This window comes from Anguilla anguilla, chromosome 9 (assembly GCF_013347855.1).
Source record: "Anguilla anguilla isolate fAngAng1 chromosome 9, fAngAng1.pri, whole genome shotgun sequence".
NCBI classification, from domain to species: Eukaryota; Metazoa; Chordata; class Actinopteri; order Anguilliformes; family Anguillidae; genus Anguilla; species Anguilla anguilla.
In genome coordinates, this window is record NC_049209.1 from 33010780 (window position 1) to 33028829 (window position 18050).

General features: G+C 43.2%; 11 non-coding genes across 11 annotated transcripts; 5 read left to right on the top strand and 6 right to left on the bottom strand.

The window, feature by feature from the left end:
- Positions 1-2135: 2135 nt before the first annotated feature.
- On the bottom strand, positions 2136-2217 carry trnas-gcu. Its single transcript has one exon. It is a non-coding gene; the product is annotated as a tRNA-Ser (tRNA).
- A 263-nt stretch (positions 2218-2480) lies between these two features.
- Positions 2481-2552, top strand: trnah-gug. Its single transcript has one exon. It is a non-coding gene; the product is annotated as a tRNA-His (tRNA).
- Positions 2553-3380: 828 nt separating this feature from the next.
- trnas-gcu lies at positions 3381-3462 on the bottom strand. Its single transcript has one exon. It is a non-coding gene; the product is annotated as a tRNA-Ser (tRNA).
- A 264-nt stretch (positions 3463-3726) lies between these two features.
- On the top strand, positions 3727-3798 carry trnah-gug. The gene has a single exon. It is a non-coding gene; the product is annotated as a tRNA-His (tRNA).
- Positions 3799-5099: 1301 nt separating this feature from the next.
- On the bottom strand, positions 5100-5181 carry trnas-gcu. The gene has a single exon. It is a non-coding gene; the product is annotated as a tRNA-Ser (tRNA).
- A 264-nt stretch (positions 5182-5445) lies between these two features.
- trnah-gug lies at positions 5446-5517 on the top strand. The gene has a single exon. It is a non-coding gene; the product is annotated as a tRNA-His (tRNA).
- Positions 5518-6820: 1303 nt separating this feature from the next.
- On the bottom strand, positions 6821-6902 carry trnas-gcu. The gene has a single exon. It is a non-coding gene; the product is annotated as a tRNA-Ser (tRNA).
- Positions 6903-10871: 3969 nt separating this feature from the next.
- trnas-gcu lies at positions 10872-10953 on the bottom strand. Its single transcript has one exon. It is a non-coding gene; the product is annotated as a tRNA-Ser (tRNA).
- A 264-nt stretch (positions 10954-11217) lies between these two features.
- Positions 11218-11289, top strand: trnah-gug. The gene has a single exon. It is a non-coding gene; the product is annotated as a tRNA-His (tRNA).
- Positions 11290-12051: 762 nt separating this feature from the next.
- On the bottom strand, positions 12052-12133 carry trnas-gcu. The gene has a single exon. It is a non-coding gene; the product is annotated as a tRNA-Ser (tRNA).
- A 5553-nt stretch (positions 12134-17686) lies between these two features.
- Positions 17687-17768, top strand: trnas-gcu. The gene has a single exon. It is a non-coding gene; the product is annotated as a tRNA-Ser (tRNA).
- The last annotated feature ends 282 nt before the right edge of the window (positions 17769-18050 follow it).

Here is an 18050-nt window from a genome sequence, read left to right on the forward strand (position 1 = left end):
GGGTCAGAATGGATTCCTTCAGGACTTGGTGATGGACTGCTAATTCTGTGAACTGCTACGTTAATGGACTGCTAATTTCTTGTTCTCTGTGTTCGTGGGTCTGAATCCTATCCTCATCAGAATGCTTTTGTCTCTTCCTGCTCTGAGATACTATCAATCTAATACAGTGGTTTTTAAATTTGGTCTTGGGGACACATTACATTACAGTACATTACAGGCATTTGGCAGACGCTCTTATCCAGAGCGACGTACAACAAAGTGTATAACCATAACCAGGAACAAGTATGACGAAACCCCTAGAGAGAAGTACCGGTCCAAGTACAGGGAACAACCGCATAGTTCAACTTGGACCCTGATGGTTAAACTGATTAACACTAACAACGAGAACGGCAACAACGCAATCTATGGAAAAATAAAAATAAATAAAAATACAAGTAGTCATTAAGACAGTTGATGTGCCTAAGGCACCTATGAAAAAGACTGCCTAGTTACAACCCTAAGTTTAGTCATTTACAGGGGGGAAGGGAGGGATGGGGAGAGGTGCAGCCTGAAGAGGTGGGTCTTCAGTCGTCGTTTGAAATGGGTCACAGTCTCAGCTGTTCTGACCTCCACAGGGAGGTCATTCCACCATCGTGGGGCCAGAACAGACAGGAGACGTGTTCTGGAAGTGCAGGTGCGAAGAGGGGGAGGTGCTAGGCGTCCTGAGGTAGCAGAACGAAGCGATCTGGCTGGCATGTAGGGTTTGAATATCTTGTGGAGGTATGCTGGGGCTGATCCCTTGACTGCCTGGTATGCTAGGACCAATGTTTTAAATTTGATGCGAGCTATAACAGGCAGCCAGTGGAGGGTAGTGAGCAGGGGAGTTACGTGGGAGTGTCTGGGGAGGTTGAAGACCAGACGAGCCGCAGCATTCTGAATGAGCTGCAGGGGTCTGGTGGCAGATGCCGGTAGTCCAGCCAGAAGAGAGTTGCAGTAGTCCAGGCGGGATAGAACCATTGCTTGGACAAGGAGCTGGGTTGAGTAGGTGGTGAGAAAGGGGCGGATTCTGCGGATGTTGTATAGGAAAAATCTGCATGCCCGGGTTACTGCTGCAATGTTGTTGGAGAGGGACAGCCTGTTGTCCATCATCACTCCGAGATTCTTGGCGCAGGGTGATGATGTCACTACGGTGTCCCCTAAGGAAATGGAAAAGTCGAGGAGGGGAGAGGATAGAGCAGGAATAAAGATTAGCTCCGTCTTTCCCGGGTTGAGCTTCAGGTGGTGATTGTCCATCCAGCTCTGAATGTCCCTCAGGCAAGCGGAGATGCGGGCAGGGACCTGTGTGTCCGATGGGGAGAAGGAGAGAAAGAGTTGCGTGTCGTCGGCATAGGAGTGATAGGACAAGCCATGGGCAGATATTACAGGGCCAAGGGATCTGGTGTACATGGAGAAGAGAAGGGGACCAAGGACTGAGCCCTGGGGAACTCCGGTGGTGAGGGGACGGGGTGGTGATACCTTACCCGCCCAGGCAACCTGGAAGGAACGGTCAGAGAGGTAAGACTCAATCCAGTCAAGGACTGTGCCGCGGATCCCTGTTGCTGCCAGGGAGGACAGGAGGGTAGAGTGGTTCACAGTGTCAAATGCAGCGGAGAGGTCTAGAAGAATCAGGACAGAGGAGAGGGAGGCTGCTCGTGCGGTATGGAGTGACTCACTGACCGAGAGGAGTGCAGTCTCGGTCGAGTGGCCAGGCCTGAAGCCACACTACCTGTGACAGGACACCTGTGAACGCAGATTTTTTTGGTTCAAACTGCAATCACATAGTTTTAACAAGCTGTTAATTTGTCTTAATTACACTTTTCCTGCTTGGAGGAATTATTTATTCTTCATGGTATGCATCACTATTTCTGACGTGTCAAAAATTTCTGGATGAATGATCTGTGGCTCCAAGGAATAAGTCTGATTGGATTCCCTACTTCTTGGTAACATATGCAGGAATACCTCCAACACACAATTGAGATGTCTCTCAACCCCAATTTTATTGAAGGTGAACTCCAATTGTTTTGCTTCTCGCTCTAAAGTAGGGAGCCTGGAATGGGATTACATTGTGAGAGCACTTATTGAGGGTAATCATGGGGAGGAGCAGAAGGAATGTCTCTCGACGAGGATGGGATTCGAACCCACACGTGCAGAGCACAATGGATTAGCAGTCCATCGCCTTAACCACTCGGCCACCTCGTCATATTTCCCTTGTATTTTCCTTTCAAATTGACAGCAAACTTGCCTTTATACTGTGTGGAGATTCTTATATACCTCTTCATGTTTTGAAAGAGGGACCATGTCAAACTTTGCATGTGGTCTAGTAGTCACGATTTCAGATTTTTACCCATGGTGCCCTGCGTTCAACTGCCTGCATATAAATTGTCGATGTTAGAGCCGGCTGTATGATCTAATCACTAGTGGAGGAAGAAGCAGTGATTGTCCAAGAGCCCCATAGGCTGGGTGCTGTGATCGTATAGTGGTTAGTACTCTGCGTTGTGGCCGCAGCAACCCCGGTTCGAATCCGGGTCACAGCAAGTTTTTGCTAGCAAGTCTCAGCTGTGTTGTGTGTCTCCTTTTCAAAATTCTGATTCATTCAATTTCTCTGACACTTTTCAGAAGTGTTGTATTGTTTTCCAAGGCAGAACATCTGCAGCTTTTTCATATGGTCTAGCGTCGTTAGGATTCACTGTCTTTACCCTTACGTCCCGGGATTGACTCCTGGTATGGGAAGAAGGAATTTTTCAATCAAAACAATCAGAGGAATAATCTGCTGTCTCGGCTCAAAGGAATGGGTCAGAATGGATTCCTTCAGGATTTGGTGATGGACTGCTAATTCTGTGAACTGCTACGTTAATGGACTGCTAATTTCTTGTTCTCTGTGTTCGTGGGTCTGAATCCTATCCTCATCAGAATGCTTTTGTCTCTTCCTGCTCTGAGATACTATCAATCTAATACAGTGGTTTTTAAATTTGGTCTTGGGGACACCTGTGAACGCAGATTTTTTTGGTTCAAACTGCAATCACATAGTTTTAACAAGCTGTTAATTTGTCTTAATTACACTTTTCCTGCTTGGAGGAATTATTTATTCTTCATGGTATGCATCACTATTTCTGACGTGTCTAAAATTTCTGGATGAATGATCTGTGGCTCCAAGGAATAATTCTGATTGGATTCCCTACTTCTTGGTAACATATGCAGGAATACCTCCAACACACAATTGAGATGTCTCTCAACCCCAATTTTATTGAAGGTGAACTCCAATTGTTTTGCTTCTGGCTCTAAAGTAGGGAGCCTGGAATGGGATTACATTGTGAGAGCACTTATTGAGGGTAATCATGGGGAGGAGCAGAAGGAATGTCTCTCGACGAGGATGGGATTCGAACCCACGCGTGCAGAGCACAATGGATTAGCAGTCCATCGCCTTAACCACTCGGCCACCTCGTCATATTTTCTCTTCTATTTTCCTTTCAAATTGACAGCAAACTTGCCTTTATACTGTGTGGAGATTCTTATATACCTCTTCATGTTTTGAAAGAGGGACCATGTCAAACTTTGCATGTGGTCTAGTAGTCAGGATTTCAGATTTTTACCCATGGTGCCCTGTGTTCAACTGCCTGCATATAAATTGTCGATGTTAGAGCCGGCTGTATGATCTAATCACTAGTGGAGGAAGAAGCAGTGATTGTCCAAGAGCCCCATAGGCTGGGTGCTGTGATCGTATAGTGGTTAGTACTCTGCGTTGTGGCCGCAGCAACCCCGGTTCGAATCCGGGTCACAGCAAGTTTTTGCTAGCAAGTCTCAGCTGTGTTGTGTGTCGTTAGGATTCCCTGTCTTCACCCTTATGTCCCGGTGTTGACTCCTGGTATGGGAAAAAGGAATTTTTACAATAAAAACAATCAGAGGAATAATCTGCTGTCTCAGCTCAAAGGAATGGGTCAGAATGGATTCCTTCACGATTTGGTGATGGACTGCTAATTCTGCAAACTGCTAGGGTGATGGACTGCTAATTCCTTGTCCTCTATATGCGTGGGTTTGAATCCTGTCCTCCTCAGAAAGCTTCTGTCTCTTCCTGCTCTGAGTTACCATCAATCTAATACAGTGGTTTTTAAATTTGGTCTTGGGGACCCCTGTGAACGCAAATTTTTTGGTTCCAACTGCAGTCACATAGTTTTGAACAAGCTGTTAAAGGGGAATTGCACTTTATAACACTTCTGGGCTCGTTTTCACACCCACCCGGAATTTTGTGTGCATCCCAGACGGTTTTTAGGTTGCTTGCTTCAATATTTAGATATTTGTAGATTTTTGATTCCCGTGTGAGCAACCCCCCCCGCCCCCCGCCATCCAATGGGAGCCCATTCAACATCAAACTCCACGTTAGACTCATTGTAAACACATGTCCCTGCTTCTCATGACTGATATTGTCCTTCTAATGAATTTGTCGCCCTTCCGAAAGTGTCTGAGGAAGAAGGAGATTTTGTTTTTGATCATGGGATTGTTGTTCCCTATCGATTCGAGCCGGAATACACAGAAGAAGAGCTGGCTAATTTGCAGGCTGATTTGGGGTGTGAAATGGGCCAAACCGACATTGTGTTAACACATTGCAGGTATGACATATTACCGTTTTCTTTGTCTTTGAATACTTACCCAAATGGTTAGTTTATATGGCTGTGTCCACACTTTCACTGACTTTCGCCAATTAGGAGCCTGTTGATTCACCTCAGTCTTTAATTTGATTGGTTAAACATGTAATTATTTGCAATACAGCACATTGTGAATGTGGGACTTTATTCTTTATGGCATTCTTTGCTATTTCTGACATGTTTGTAGCATTTCTGAATGAATGATCTGTGGCTCAAAGAAATGGGTCTGATTGGATTCCCTACTTCATGGTAACATATGCAGAAATACCTTCCAACACAATTTACATGTCTATCAACCCCAATTTTACTGAAGGTGAACTGCAACTACACGCTGAACTAATTGTTTTGCTTCTGACTCTAAAGTTGGGAGCCTGGAATGGGATTTCTTTGTAAGAGCAGTAATTGATGGTAATCCTGGGGAAGAGCAGAAGAAATGTCTCTCGACGAGGATGGGATTCGAACCCACGCGTGCAGAGCACAATGGATTAGCAGTCCATCGCCTTAACCACTCGGCCACCTCGTCATATTTTTGTCTGTATTTTCCTTTCAAATTGACAGCAAACTTGCCTTTATACTGTGTGGAGATTCTTATATACCTCATCATGTTTTGAAAGAGGGACCATGTCAAACTTTGCATGTGGTCTAGTAGTCAGGATTTCAGATGTTTACCCATGGTGCCCTGCGTTCAACTGCCTGCATATAAATTGTCAATGTTAGAGCCGGCTGTATGATCTAATCACTAGTGGAGGAAGAAGCAGTGATTGTCCAAGAGCCCCATAGGCTGGGTGCTGTGATCGTATAGTGGTTAGTACTCTGCGTTGTGGCCGCAGCAACCCCGGTTCGAATCCGGGTCACAGCAAGTTTTTGCTAGCAAGTCTCAGCTGTGTTGTGTGTCGTTAGGATTCCCTGTCTTCACCCTTATGTCCCGGTGTTGACTCCTGGTATGGGAAAAAGGAATTTTTACAATAAAAACAATCAGAGGAATAATCTGCTGTCTCAGCTCAAAGGAATGGGTCAGAATGGATTCCTTCACGATTTGGTGATGGACTGCTAATTCTGCAAACTGCTAGGGTGATGGACTGCTAATTCCTTGTCCTCTATATGCGTGGGTTTGAATCCTGTCCTCCTCAGAAAGCTTCTGTCTCTTCCTGCTCTGAGTTACCATCAATCTAATACAGTGGTTTTTAAATTTGGTCTTGGGGACCCCTGTGAACGCAAATTTTTTGGTTCCAACTGCAGTCACATAGTTTTGAACAAGCTGTTAAAGGGGAATTGCACTTTATAACACTTCTGGGCTCGTTTTCACACCCACCCGGAATTTTGTGTGCATCCCAGACGGTTTTTAGGTTGCTTGCTTCAATATTTAGATATTTGTAGATTTTTGATTCCCGTGTGAGCAACCCCCCCCCGCCCCCCGCCATCCAATGGGAGCCCATTCAACATCAAACTCCACGTTAGACTCATTGTAAACACATGTCCCTGCTTCTCATGACTGATATTGTCCTTCTAATGAATTTGTCGCCCTTCCGAAAGTGTCTGAGGAAGAAGGAGATTTTGTTTTTGATCATGGGATTGTTGTTCCCTATCGATTCGAGCCGGAATACACAGAAGAAGAGCTGGCTAATTTGCAGGCTGATTTGGGGTGTGAAATGGGCCAAACCGACATTGTGTTAACACATTGCAGGTATGACATATTACCGTTTTCTTTGTTCATTGAATACTTACCCAAATGGTTAGTTTATATGGCTGTGTCCACACTTTCACTGACTTTCGCCAATTAGGAGCCTGTTGATTCACCTCAGTCTTTAATTTGATTGGTTAAACATGTAATTATTTGCAATACAGCACATTGTGAATGTGGGACTTTATTCTTTATGGCATTCTTTGCTATTTCTGACATGTTTGTAGCATTTCTGAATGAATGATCTGTGGCTCAAAGAAATGGGTCTGATTAGATTCCCTACTTCATGGTAACATATGCAGAAATACCTTCCAACACAATTTACATGTCTATCAACCCCAATTTTACTGAAGGTGAACTGCAACTACACGCTGAACTAATTGTTTTGCTTCTGACTCTAAAGTTGGGAGCCTGGAATGGGATTTCTTTGTAAGAGCAGTAATTGATGGTAATCCTGGGGAAGAGCAGAAGAAATGTCTCTCGACGAGGATGGGATTCGAACCCACGCGTGCAGAGCACAATGGATTAGCAGTCCATCGCCTTAACCACTCGGCCACCTCGTCATATTTTTGTCTGTATTTTCCTTTCAAATTGACAGCAAACTTGCCTTTATACTGTGTGGAGATTCTTATATACCTCTTCATGTTTTGAAAGGGGGATCATGTCAAACTTTGCATGTGGTCTAATAGTCAGGATTTCAGATTTTTACCCATGGTGCCCTGCGTTCAACTGCCTGCATATAAATTGTCGATGTTAGAGCCGGCTGTATGATCTAATCACTAGTGAAGGAAGAAGCAGTGATTGTCCAAGAGCCCCACAGGCTAGGTGCTGTGATCGTATAGCGGTTAGTACTCTGCGTTGTGGCCGCAGCAACCCCAGTTCAAATCCGAGTCACAGCAAGTTTTTGCTAGCAAGTCTCATCTGTGTTGTCTGTCTCCTTTTCAAAATTCTGATTCATTCAATTTTTCGGACACTTTTCAGAAGTGTTGTATTGTTTTCCAAGGCAGAACATCTGCAGCTTTTTCATATGGTCTAGCGTCGTTAGTATTCCCTGTCTTCACCCTTACGTCCCGGGATTGACTCCTGGTATGGGAAGAAGGAATTTCTCAATCAAAACAATCAGAGGAATAATCTGCTGTCTCGGCTCAAAGGAATGGGTCAGAATGGATTCCTTCAGGATTTGGTGATGGACTGCTAATTCTGTGAACTGCTACGTTAATGGACTGCTAATTTCTTGTTCTCTGTGTTCGTGGGTCTGAATCCTATCCTCATCAGAATGCTTTTGTCTCTTCCTGCTCTGAGATACTATCAATCTAATACAGTGGTTTTTAAATTTGGTCTTGGGGACACCTGTGAACGCAGATTTTTTTGGTTCAAACTGCAATCACATAGTTTTAACAAGCTGTTAATTTGTCTTAATTACACTTTTCCTGCTTGGAGGAATTATTTATTCTTCATGGTATGCATCACTATTTCTGACGTGCCTAAAATTTCTGAATGAATGATCTGTGGCTCCAAGGAATAATTCTGATTGGATTCCCTACTTCTTGGTAACATATGCAGGAATACCTCCAACACACAATTGAGATGTCTATCAACCCCAATTTTATTGAAGATGAACTCCAACTTTTTGCTGAATTCCAATAATTTTGCTTCTGGCTCTAAAGTGGGGAGCCTGGAATGGGATTTCTTTGTGGGAGCACTTAGGCCGCATTTACACTGCCAGGTAAAAGTGACCCAATTCCGATTTTTTACTCACATGTGGCACAGATCGGATATGTATTATGAACGTCTAAGCAGGAAAAAAGCACATGGAATCAGATATTCTCAGATCCGTTTCAGGCCTCAATCATATGTGGAAATAAATTTGATATGAATCGCATATCTGCCAATCTATCTATATCTGTCATCTATGTGGACAGAATGGATATTCCCGGTCATAGCGATTTGCACGTCATTGAAAATGCGACGATCTTATACTTTTACGCATTTTAATGATGTATAACGTAACTTTCACATGCACAACTGGCTACACTCCGCTGAAATGAAACGGCGAAAGTGAAATGGAGGACGAAGACTTAAGCCAGTGCATACTTGCCGAGGTTACCTGTCTTTTAAGCCTTTGGGGCGAAGCGTTGGTGCAGGCCAAAATAAATGGTTTGTACCGAAACAAATCAGTTTATGAAGAAATTTCAGCCGCGATGGGAGAGCGAGGTTCTAAATGCTCGTGGCTACAGTGTCAGCGCAAAATCGAAATACAAGGAGGTCAAAGACCACAACAGCAAGAGTGGCAATGGTCGTATTACATGCCCCTTCTACGACCAAATGGAAGCCATTTTTAGGTGACAAACCTAGCTGCTGACCACCTGAGATAGTAGATAGTTCCCAACAAGAAGCAGCATCGTCAGTGACAGTGACAGTGGACGGGGAGGACACGGAGTGTGATAACATTACTGGTAAGGAAGAACTAAAGTTATTGCTGACATTAACTAAATTAGCTGGTATTTTTTCTAGACTAACGTTTAACTATTGCCAGATTAATAAAAGTGATGTGATATTATCAATAACGTTAGTGTTAGCCTATTTGTTTAGAAACAAGGTAGCTAGCTAGCTAGCCTAGCTATCATCATTACTAAGCATGATGACATCACATACCTAACATAACGTGGCTAGTTAGCTGGGTAACGTAAGGTAATTTATAATTTGGTGATGGCTACAGTCTTAATAATATGCTACCGCAATTCAACAGGCTATATTACAAATTTGTTTTTGTTATTATAGTCTGTATAGTTCAATAATATTAGTCCTACTTGTTGAGGGTAATTTTGAATACCTTTAGTTCATATCAGTCACTTTTTATGTTACAAGACAACATTTGCCTTTAACCAGATGAGCTTCCTGACACACCAGAGACCACCTCATCTAGTGAGAAAACCGCCTCATCTAGTGAGAAAACCACCTCATCCAGTGTGAACACCAAAGAGGCAACTTCAAGGGCCTCAACACCAACACCTGGCACACACACCAACAGGAGCGTAGTGGAACCGGTACGATTTCATAATGTTGTAATAGTCATCGTTCTTCAGAAAATATTATGTCCTTTTTACAAATAGTTATTTCAGTCGTTCAAGGTATTGTACATCCTTTCACACAAAATTGTTAATAGAACAAGATAGCTAGAATGATAGGGGTGCACATTGCAGTAATCCATAAACAAAAGTAATTAAGTAAATCATAAACAAATTGCTCACTATGTATAGAAATTAATTATGCCTTTCTACAGGTGCATCTACAGCACGCAGGAAGCGGAAAAACAAAATGGAATCCACAGTGGAGGTGTTTGGCCCGAAGATGAAAGAATCCCTCTCCCAGACAGATGAAACCGAGCTTCATCTTAAATTGCAATCAGCCCAGCATGCCCATGAGTTAAGGATGATGACCCTGTTTACGCAGTTCCTTGCAGGAAGACAATCTCACCAGCCTGAGATGCCACCCCTTCACCAGGGCCATACCACCCAGTCAAGCTCATACCTGGATCATGTCCACCCTCCTTGGTTTGGTCAAGATTATGCCCGCCCTGCTCCCTTTCACCAGGATCATGCCCGCCCTCCACCCTTTCACCAGGATCATGTCTGCCCTCCACCCTTTCACCAGGACCAGACACGCCCCATTCCAAATGATGCCCACCTTTTACCAGGATTATGCTTCTGCTGGTCCCTCTCACCATTCACACCTTCCATTCTTTCAAAAGGATCATACACACCTCCTTCCTCCCTTTGGCCATGATACCCAATCTTCACCCTTTCACCAGGCCCACATCCACTCTCAGCCAATCACTCCTGTCCAGCCAAAGCCAAGCAGCCCCCAGCTGCCATCTGAGGATGACTAGTCCAATTATACTCATAAGAAGATGATAGGTATAACCCCCCCCCCCCCCCCCCCCGCCTAATTCAATATTGTTCAGGATTAATATTCAGACAATAGTTTATGTAGGCTACATTTAAGGTGAGCCCTGTTTTCTCATGTTAACATTGTAATGTTGTACACCTTGTAGGTAGGGGTGGGTGATATGACCGCTATCACCTTTTAAGAAAAAATAATATTCAAGCAATTTAAAGTTCAGAATAGCCTAGTTTTTACATTAAGTGGGAACACTGGAAGGTGTTAGTGGCCTACATGCATTAGGGTTTTCTCCTGTTAATTAGAGGAGTTAGGTTAGCCTAGTCTTATTGTCAGACCCTCTTTAGCCACATTATATCAGAAACAGCTAAGCATGCCATGAGGAAGAAAAGTCCCATTTTCACATAGTGCTAGATTACAAATTATTTCATAGAGAGGTCCATTTTTTAACTGAGCAAATTAAGGAGTGAGGTGAATCAATTGGCTCCTAATTGCTTTACAAATGATGATGGGCCAAATCTATTGAAAAGCAATTCATTGTGTTAACACATTGCAGGTGTGACATATTACCATTTTCTTTGTCTTTGAATACTAACCAAATGGTTCATTTATATGGCATAAGAAATGTCTCTCGACAAGGATGGGATTCAAACCCACGCATGCAGAACACAATGGATTAGCAGTCCATCACCTTAACCACTCAGCCACCTCATCACATACTTTCTAGTATTTTCCTTTCAAATTGACAGCAAACTTGCCTTCATACTGTGGGGAGATTCTTATATACCTCTTCATGTTTTGAAAGGGGGACCATGTCAAACTTTGCATGTGGTCTAGTAGTCAGGATTTCAGATTTTTACCCATGGTGCCCTGCGTTCAACTGCCTGCATATAAATTGTCGATGTTTGAGCCGGCTGTATGAGCTAATCACTAGTGGAGGAAGAAGCAGCGCATGTCCAAGAGGCCCATAGGCTGGGTGCTGTGATCGTATAGTGGTTAGTACTCTGCGTTGTGGCCGCAGCAATCCCGGTTCGAATCCGGGTCATAGCAAGTCTCAGCTGTGTCGTGTGTCTCCTTTTCAAAATTCTGATTCATTCAATTTTTCAGACACTTTTCAGAAGTGTTGTATTGTTTTCCAAGGCAGAACATCTGCAGCTTTTTCATATGGTCCAGTGTCGTTAGGATTCCCTGTCTTCACCCTTATGTCCCGGGATTGACTCCTGGTATGAGAAGAAGGAATTTTTGCAATCAAAACAATCAGAGGAATAATCTGCTGTCTGGGCTCAAAGGAATGGGTCAGAATGGATTCCTTCAGGACTTGGTGATGGACTGCTAATTCTGTGAACTGCTACGTTAATGGACTGCTAATTCCTTGTTCTCTGTGAACGTGGGTCTGAATCCTGTCCGCATCAGAATGCTTTTGTCTCTTCCTCTTTTGAGTTATCATCAATCTAATCCAGTGGTTTTTAAATTTCGTCTTGGGGACCCCTGTGAACGCGAATTTTTTTGTTCCAACTGAAGTCACATAGTTTTAACAGGCTGTTAATTTGTCTTAATTACACTTTTCCTATTTGTAGGAATTATTTACCCTCTTTAGCCACATTATATCAGAAACAGCTAAGCATGCCACGAGGAAGAAAACCTTCCAACACACAATTGAGATGTCTGTCAACCCCAATTTTATTGAAGGTGTACTGCAACTATATGGTGAACTAATTGTTTTCCTTCTGGCTCTAAAGTGGAGAGCCTGGAATGGGATTTCTTAGTAAGAGCAGTTATTGATGGTAATCTTGGAGAAGAAGAAATGTTTCCCGACGAGGATGGGATACGAACCCACGCGTGCAGAGCACACTGGATTAGCAGTCCATCGCCTTAACCACTCGGCCACCTCGTCACATTTTTACTTGTATTTTCCTTTAATATTGACAGCAAACTCAGGACGCCTAGCACCTCCCCCTCTTCGCACCTGCACTTCCAGAACACGTCTCCTGTCTGTTCTGGCCCCACGATGGTGGAATGACCTCCCTGTGGAGGTCAGAACAGCTGAGACACTGACCCATTTCAAACGACGACTGAAGACTCACCTCTTCAGGCTGCACCTCTCCCCATCCCTCCCTACCCCCCTGTAATTGACTGTAAGCTTAGGGTTGTAACTAGGCAGCTGTTTCGTAGGTGACTTAGGTGCATTAACTGTCTTAACTACTGCTTGTATTTTTTCCATAGACTGTGTTGTTGCCGTTCTCGTTGTTTAGTGTTAATCAGTTTAACCTTCAGGGTCCCAGTTGAACTATGCGGTTGTTCCCTGCACTTGGACCGGTACTTCTCTCTAGGGGTTTCGTCATACTTGTTCCTGGTTATGGTTATACACTTTGTTGTACGTCGCTCTGGATAAGAGCATCTTCCAAATGCCTGTAATGTAATGCAATGTAACTTGCCTTTATACTGTGTGGAGATTCTTATGTACGTCTTCATGTTTTGAAAGAGGGACCATGTCAAAATTTGCATGTGGTCTAGCAGTCAGGATTTCAGATTTTTACCTGAGGTGTCCTACATTCAACTGCCTGCTTTGATATGGTCGAGGTTTGAGCCAGCTGTGCGATCTAGTCTCTAGAGGAAGAGGATGCACTGCAAGTCAGAGAGCCTCACAGGCAGTGTGTTGTTATTGTATAGTGGTTAGTACTCTGCCCTGTGGCCTCAGTGACCCCTGGTCCGAATCCGGGCCGCAGCCAGTTTTTGAGAGCAAGTCACATCACATATCACATTGATATTAAAAAAAAACAAAAACCTTTTCAGAACCTTTTCCGGCAGAACATCTGCAGCTTTTTCACATGGTCTAGCATCATTGAAATTCCTGGTCTTCACCCTTATGGATTAGCAGGCCATCGCCTTAACTACTCGGCAACCCCGTCAAACACGTTCGATTTATTATTCCTGTCTGGTCTGGAAAGTATTGCAACACTCTTGCACATATGTTTTGTTCTGGTTCTAAGAAATGAGCTCTTTGAAATGATATACACTCACCGGCCACTTCATTAGGTGACAGGAGTGGCACCCGGTGTGGTCTTCTGCTGCTGTAGCCCATCTGTTTCAAGGTTTGACATGTTGTGCATTCAGAGATGCTCTTCTGCATACCTCGGTTGTAACGTGTGGTTATTTGAGTTACTGTTGCCATTCTATCAGCTCGAACCAGTCTGGCCATTCTCCTCTGACCTCTGCCATCAACAAGCCTTTTCGCCCAGAGAATTACCACTCACTGGATATTTTCTCTTTTTCGGATAATTCTCTGTAAACTCTAGAGATGGTTGTGCATGAAAATCCCAGTAGATCAGCAGTTTCTGAAATACTCAAACCAGCCCATCTGGCACCAACAACATGCCACGTTCAAAGTCACTTAAATCACCTTTCTTCCCCATTCTGATGCTTGGTTTGAACTTCGGCAGATTTTCTTGATCATGTCTACATGCCTAAATGCATTGAGTTGCTCCCACGTGATTGGCTGATTAGATATTTGCGTTAACGGGTGCAGTTTGCAGTTGAACAGGTGTACCAAATGAAGTGGCCGGTGAGTGTAGCATAGAGCAAAGTAGACATTTCTGTGATTCAAAAGATCAGCACCAGCAGCTTTCCCATATGGTCTAGCGGTTAGGATTCCTGGTTTTCACCCAGGCGGCCCGGGTTCGACTGATTGCTTTTCGAATTAAACTCAATATCCTCTGCCTGTAGACAACTGAAAATCCTCAGCTGTGTCATAATGGTCACTGATGGTCATGTTCATGTTGTCGGTGAGTCTGATCAGGCCCCACAGTGGTGGTCACCATCACACTATCTTGTTGCTGAGCCAGAAAGATAAATTTTGCAGTGAATGACTAATGAAATTTTCAACTTGAGCTCTTTGAGGTTGTGCAAGATTAGCAGTTTTCTCCAAAAATGGCCTTCCCTTTCTGTGAAACTTACATTGCATACATATGCATCCCAGAGGATTTAATTAATCTTGCATTGGGTTTAACAAATCTGCAAGATTTATGCAAGCTTTCTGTACGTGTAGGGAATTGATATTGGAGAAGGCCTGTTTTCTCTGTGGGTGCAGACAGGGTGAGAGGCTATGTCTAGGCAGGACCTTTCAGATGCTACAAATGGTGCAACAGGTTAAAGTAGCATTTTAAAGCAAGCAGTTTTTCTTCACCATCCTTTCAGAAACAACGGTAGAACAGACTGTTCCGAACCTTTTAACCTCAAGCCTCCCTAAAGTGACAATCTTGCAGTAGGTGTTGTAGTCTGTATTAGTATCTGTTTGCTGTTAGTGTTTATTTTATGTTTCTGTAAGTTTATTATTTTTCACATCCTCCGTCCCAGTATTTTCATTCTCCCGGTCACTTGTCTCCCCAGTGCCGTCTCTGTGTCTGTGTTCCCTGAGCTGCTTCACTCCCCTGTATTTGCGTGAATTCACTATTCGGGTGGTTCCGGGTTTTCGGGGTTTCCCCCCTTCTTTCCAGTCTCGTTTTACTTACTTCCTGCTTATATCTAGTTTTACTAACTTCTACTAATCCTTACTAACTTATAGATTGTAAAGTACTAACCTCATTAATATACTAACATGTTAATATTACTAATGGATTAACAAACACTAGTTTTGGGTTTTTGATAGTTTAAATCACTATACTAATACATTAACCATTCTCCCCTTTTCCATGCTGCGCTGTAGCTCCGCCCCTTTTCTTTCAAGTCTGCCCTAACGCTGAGTTCTGCAATTGCCTGCACCTGTCTCTTGCTCTAACTGCACCTCTCTCTCTCTGCACGTGTTTTACCTGCTAAACCCAGGCCGTCTGTTATCATTGTTGTCTATGTGATTCCAGTTCGCGTTTTGTCAGTCCCCTGTCATTTAATTAGTTATCCTAATGTTCTTCACCTGGATGTTGTTTGTTACTCCGCCCTCACTCACGTAACCCCTCCTTGATTGTTACCTTCCCCAGTGTATAAATGTCAGTCTTTTCCACCAGCTCCCTGTCAGAACGTTGATCGTATTCACTGTGCCGATGTTTTGTAAGCCTTTGTTTATCGAGATTCCTGAGACGCCTTTTCTGTACGACTTCGAGTTTGCCTGCCCCTTTTGTTTGATTGCTTTCTGGTTTGACCTTCGCTTTGTTTTGACTTCTCTTTTGCCTGCTCCTTTGTACCTTCGCCTATCTGATCTCCTGGTTTTTGATTTTTTGCCCGTTTACCACTATTCTTTTGGAAACTCGATTTTGTACCGTCCTATCTCTGATTACCTGGCTTTGAACTTTGGACTGAATAAAGACAAGGTTTTTTGGATTTCACTGGTCTGCGTTTGGGTCCTTGCACAGAACATTTCAGTAGGGTCTATCAATTAAATGGTCAACTTTTCACATCTTCCTACAATACCCACTTTAGAGGCTGTAATACTGTGGCTATTTGACACAACAGTACACGAATGCATGCACATGCCTAGTTATTTCATCTTTTGGATTTTTATCATGAATTATGGAAAAGGAAAGTAAACTTTCATAAAATATAGCATTCTTAACAATTGATTTTGCCGAAGACCCACTTTTGGGAAACCTAGCTGTAAAACACGATCCACTTTCTGGAATAAGGAGATTTCTCCTTCATCCTTCAGTATGGTTCTCCTGTTATTCATATTATAAGCATGATTTCATGATCAATATACTGTAACAACAACCCTTGGTACCTTCTAAAAGCTGTAAGATGCCAGTACTACAAGAACACTTTGTGGTACCATGAGGCCAGCAGTTCATTCAGTGACTAGACAGCCTCCAGTATGGGCTCTTTAAAATATTCTCCCTTGTCTCCAGCTTTCAAAAGGGGGGGCTGTCTAATGCCAAACAGGAGAATGAGTTGAAAACAGGGTTTGAATTACGGAGGAGCCAGGGGCAGCTCAGCCTCCCTGAAGGTAACCTGAGCTCCCCTGAAAAAGACCTGAGGCCCCCTGGTTCGAACATCGCAGACTCCCTGGTAACAGATAGGAAGGAACCTTGGAAGGAACCAGACTCAAGGAGGGAATCCATTCTCCTCTCGTCGGCTCTGTAGGTTAAAATGACCGACACGGTCAGTCAGTCAATGTTCAGTGTTCATCAAATTAGTGACTAGCTAAGTGATAGACCATGAGGTGGCAGCTAGCTAAGCTAAGTGATAGACCATGATGGGTGGGGCCGGGTAGCGATGGTGGGGAGTGGCAGGCGGCAATGAAAGTGGGCAGGGTGGGGGTGGCGACGAAAGAGGAGGCCGCAGCGGTGGGGGGGTCCAGCCAAATACATTCTTGGGATTCGGGGCAAGAGCCCCGCCGTCAGCATGGGGAAGAATATTGAAATGGCCATTAGGGAACGTGTAGGCGAACAACAGGGAGTATAATAAAGTAACAGGGGCACGAATTGGGGGATTAAATGTGGCCCCGCTAAGAGTAATCTAAAACTGCATAGGTACTAGAACAGGGATTGAGAACCCATGCAGGCATGAGAGGGAGACAACCATACCCGCCTATCAAGAGCCAGCCCCAGCCCATGTAAAGTGGGGTAACAGCTGATTGGCAGGTGACAGTAAGGAAAGGATGCCACCCCCAAAATACTCTATGGCTATAGGCTTCTCCGACCTTGTTTCCAGAATACTTTGTAGCCTATGAACTCTTTTCTTTTTTCTCAGTCTTTTCAATTATCCTGCAATCACACCTTTCTTCCCAATGGTATTTTGGTCATTTTATGGTTTATTGGTTCAAAATTATTTTTCTTAATCTAGGCTGTATAGACATTGGATAATATTATATGATGGTTGGTTTTGAACTGGAATATCTTATTAAAGATAAAAAAAGTATAAATATGAATCCCCCCCTCCCCACAGAAGACTTTTGTCTTTAGCATACGATTAAAAAGATTATGCGGAATAGCAAATCAAACTGATTTAAAGCTCCCAACAAGCACATATTCAAATATACTTCCCAGGCCTTGCCGATCCCTCTAACATAGGGTAATCTCTCTAAGTGTCTCCATAGTGATTTTTTTCATGTTTAGTTGAAAACAAAAACAAAAAAACAAAAAAAAAAAAAACACATCGATTCAAGTTCCTTTTTTGTTGTCTAACAGTAAAGTTCATTGTTTATGGAACTTATAAAAACACACTGATATGAGCACAGCAAAGTCTGTAGGTTTATTAAATAACATTTTTTAGCCAATAAGACAAGCTGAACAGTTCCAGTTGCTTTCAGCCATAAAAGACAATAAGAAAAAAATACGTATTTTTATGATGACCAAAAAAAGAATCGAAATTACAAAAAAAAAAAACTTTTTGAAAAATTAAATTTTGCATGCCACTGATTTTCAACATACCCATCCATAATTTATATCCACAGCAGATAATAAAAGCTTTGTTAAAAAAATAATAATTAAAAAAATCAAATGGAAAGGATATCATGCCATGGGATGAGGCGGCCGAGTGGTTAAGGCGTTGGACTGCTAATCCGTTGTGCTCTGCACGTGTGGGTTCGAATCCCATCCTCGTCGAAAACCTTCCTTATACTTCCAATCTCGTATGGCCTTCATGTATTTTCATCTTCTCATGCGTTCATGTTGCATTTCTATCTTCATCTGAGGGGCAGCAGTGTAGTGCAATAGGTAAGGAACAGGTTTGATTCCCAGGAATACACTGCCATAGTACTCTTGACGTGCATTGCTTCAGAATATGTCCAGCTGTATAAATGAATGCAATGTAAGAGTTGTGTAAGTCATCCTGGATAAGAGGGTCTACTAAATGCCAGTAATGTAATGAGCTGTTGTGTCTGGTGG